This window comes from Propithecus coquereli, unplaced genomic scaffold, assembly GCF_000956105.1.
Source record: "Propithecus coquereli isolate 6110/MARCELLA unplaced genomic scaffold, Pcoq_1.0 Scaffold261, whole genome shotgun sequence".
NCBI classification, from domain to species: domain Eukaryota; kingdom Metazoa; phylum Chordata; class Mammalia; order Primates; family Indriidae; genus Propithecus; species Propithecus coquereli.
In genome coordinates this window covers 3,078,762-3,083,020 of record NW_012148186.1, presented here as the reverse complement: position 1 = coordinate 3,083,020, position 4,259 = coordinate 3,078,762, and positions in this window count along the sequence as shown.

The following is a 4,259-nucleotide window of genomic DNA, read 5'->3' as shown; positions in this document are numbered from 1 at the left end:
AGGGGTTACTTGGAGATTGGGAAATAAATATTGAGACTGACTGGCTCAAGGACATCTGAGGACAGGGAAATTAGGATGAAAAAGATGAAGCCAGGGTGGTCTCCAGGAATGACAGAACAGAGGAAGGGAAGCTAGGATAGAGGGCAGGACAAGTCAGAGGTTCCACAGGGATCTGGATTAAAGGGAAAGAGGGATGCGGGCACATTGAAGAGATGAGCAAAGGGTCATGAGGAACTAAAGAAAGATAAGTTTTCCAGGAGGGGACCAAGAAGGGAGTAAGGGATAGCAGGAGAGGTGGAGAGGAGAAAGGGACCAAAAGAACAAAAGTGGTAGAAGATAGGGACAGAGGGAAGTAAGATTGGGAACCAAGAACTAGAAACTAATGCAGGGGAACAGACACATAGTTAGCTGCAGAGGAAGAGCAGTGGCCAAAGGACAGAAAGGTAGGAAGATATGGACAGAGGGATATTGGACCACAAGGAAAGAGGGCCAGGAAGCCAAAGGGCCTGCAGGAGGGGGTGGGAAATGCAGAGGAAGGAGAGGAGAAGAGACAGAGTCAGCATTCTAGGATGCCACCTCCCTCTGCTCTGTCCTGTACCCCTATTTTTGGAAGCCTGTAAGACTAATTCTCCTTCCTAGTTCTGTCTCTTGGTATCTAGATCTTCAGTAATGGATCCAAATCCCTCAAACCTCTTCCTGATGTACCTCCTACATTCACTGACAAATATGTGTGAACTAAGATAAAATTTTAAGGCTCCCCCCCCACCAGCTGACTGAATGGACACCCTCCTGGCCAAGAGGATACCCTAAAACTGAGTTGCCAGCCACGAAAGGGAGGTCAGACATGCCCCATCATGTCCCCTCCCTTCTTGTAGATATCCTTTATAACTCATTGTCAGGCCTAAGGCTATAAGACAAACCTACAGGCCCTCAATTTATATAACAAATATATGGCTAGTAGCTTGTCTCTGATTAACAGACTTCCTTATCTTAATTTAAAACATTCCAAGCCTTTACACAAAGCCTCATTTTTTAACCAATTACAAGTCAAAGAGTCTTTAAACCCACCTATAACCTGCAAATCCCCCACTTTGAGATGGCCCACCTTTTCAAGCCAAACCAATGTATGCCTTCCATGCATTGATTTATGACTTTACCCTGTCTCCCTGAAATGTATAAAACCAAACTGTAACCCAACTGCAGCAAGTCCACTTGCTCAAGGATTCTTGGGCATGACTCTGGGTCATGGTCCTCAAATTTGACTCAGAATTAACCTCTTTAAATTATTTCACAGAATTTGGCTTCTTTACCATTAATATACGTATTAAACACCTATTCTGCACTAGGCATTAGGAATACCTCAGTAACTTAGACTGACACCAGCCCTGCCTTCATGGAGCTCACAGACTGATGAAATAGAGAAACATCAAATGATTGCCCTTAGGCCCAGGCAAGAGTGGCCCCTGCCCTGGGCCCTGTGCTTTAGAAGGCTCCACTCTGGCCCTCCTCTTGCTGTGTCCCACCCCACTGGTGAGGAGTCCAACCCTCCTCTGCCCATACCCCAGTCTCCTGAAGACCATACTCCAGATATCTGGGACTGTCCTGCCCAAGGGGCCCAAGCCGACTTCTAGGGCCCACATGGACCTCTTCCCTGGCTTTGCCCTCTCATGGCTAGACCACACTGCTAATACATACATCCTGAGGTCCAAAGGGTGGCCAAGGGGTGGCTGCTTGCAGTTGGCTATGGACACAGTTGGGATGGGCAGACGGGAGGTCCACATGTTTGCACACAAAGCCCCTTGCAGTCCAAGATGGTGTCAAGGGTGGGAAGAGCAGTGGGCCCAGCTGAGATCCGGTGGCCATAACTGCCTCTCCATATAACACCAACATTCTGGTGCAGAACCCTGAGGATTCCAAATAAAATCCAAATTTGAACCTGGCCTTCCAGACCATTATGAAGTATATATTTTCAAGGTAGAAGAATAAAACATATTTTGTTTAACAGTTTGTTCGCTTGAGTTATACATTTTAAATATTTAAACACAAGGTTTGTGGGCCTCTATTTGTACTCTTGCCCCAGGCCCTACATATGTTAGAGATGTGCCTACATAAAAACAAACCACTTTAACTGAAGATGAGTGTGCTATGAAGGGGAAGGGCAGGGTGCTATGAGATTTTATTTCATGAAGACCTAATCTAACATGAGGAGTTGGGGGTGGGAGGTGGTGTGTTACAGGGACAGGTTGCCTAAGGAAGTCACATTAAACTGAGACTGGTCAGGTGACCCTGCCTGGAGGGTGGAGATTCCAGGCTGTAGGAACAACATATGCAAAGGCTCTAAGGCAGAAAAGGGTAGAACGTGTTCACAAAACTGAAAAAAAGACCAATGTAGAGAGTAGAAAGTAAGAAAGGTGAGAGAATTGTGATAGGTGAGGTTGGAGAAGTCAGCAGGGGCCAGATAGATCGTGTACAGCCTTGTAGGCCACATTAAGGATTTGGGCTTTATTCTAAGAGCACTGAGAAGCTACTAAAGGATTTTTTGCAAAAATAGGGTGTGGAAAAAAAATAGGGTGTGATCAGATTTGTGTTTGAAAAGATCATGTGGGCACTTTATGTTTGTGGAGGAGGGCAACACTGGAATCAGAGTCAGGTTAGGGGGCTAATGCAGTATCCAAGTTGAGTCTGGGGAATATCTGCACCTGAAAACACAGTCTGAGATAGAACCTTGTGTACAGGTGGTTTACTGGGGAGGCCTTTCAAAGAAAGTGAGAGCAGCAGGCTTGGGGAGAGGGCAAAGTTGAATTGCATTGCAGTTGCAATCAGCTGAGCCCAGAGGAGTTCTGGGGCTGGGACAGACCTTCAGAGTTGTCCCAAATTGAGGCAAGGGGGCTAGGCCTCTGTACCCCTATAACAATCAGTCACTGGATACACACTGCCCCTGGAAAGGGAGCATTGCATTTGGTGAGACAGCTTCCTTGAGCCACAAATTGTGCTCAAGGAAGTAGTCAGCTGCCAGCCATTACTGGCCAACACTCAGCGGCTGGGACAATGAGTGCCATGATCCTGAAGTGGGGATCTCGCCTGCTGTGCACCACAGCATCCACTACAGGGGGTCTATGAGACATCCAAGGGATGAAACAAGAAGTCCCCTGGGGGGGAAATGCAGACCAGGGCAAGGCTGGTCACACCCTGCCCCCTGGTGGTACTCCTTGGACACTGGGCCAGCTGGCGGGCCAGGTTGGGGTGGAGGCCAAGGAAGTCTTGCAGCAGAGAACTGAACTGAACAGGAGTGTGGCAGATAAGGGGTAATCAGCAGTGCAAGGAAATCCTCACATGAGCCCCTTGTTTAGTCTGCCTAAAGCTAAAGAAGTAATGGTGGGGAAGAAGGATTCATAAACGTGGAACTTGTTCATTCTTTCATTCAACCAACATTTATTACGTGCCTATGACAGGCCAGATACTGCTAAAAGCTAGGATAAAAACAAGACTGAAGGGCAGGCACACTGGCTCACACCTGTAATCCTAGCACTCTGGGAAGCCAAGGCGGGAGGATTGTTTGAGCTCAGGAGTTCGAGACCAGCCTGAGCAAGAGTGAGACCCCGTCTCTACTACAAATAGAAAGAAATTAGCTGGACAACTAAAAATACATAGAAAAAATTAGCCGGGCATGGTGGCATATGCCTGTAGTCCCAGCTACTCGGGAGGCTGAGGCAGAAGGATCGCTTGAGCCCAGGAGTTTGAGGTTGCTGTGAGCTAGGCTGACACCATGGCACTCTAGCCCAGGCTACAGGGCAAGACTCTGTCTCAAAAAATAAATAAATAAAACAAGACTGAAATTTGAGTCCTTCTCTAAAGGACCTAACACTCTAGTGAGGACTATGCAGATGCAAAAGTAACTACAGTATAATAAAGTGTGATGAGTACAAAAATATAGGTATGTACATGTGTCAACAGAAAAAAAGACCAAACTCTGTAAAATAATTTTAAAGAGATTTACTCTGAGCCAAGTTTGAGGACCATGACCCAGAGCCACTCCCAAGAAGCTTTGACCAAGTAGACTCGGTGTGGCCAGGTTACAGTTTGGTTTTATACATTTCAGAGAGACAGGGGTTATAGGTAAAGTCATAAATCAACACGTGGGAGGCATACATTGGTTTGGCCCGAAAAGGTGGGCCATCTTGAACGGGGGGCCTTACGGGTTATAGGCTATGCAAGACAAACCTGCAGGTCCTCAATTTACACAACAAATATATGTCTGG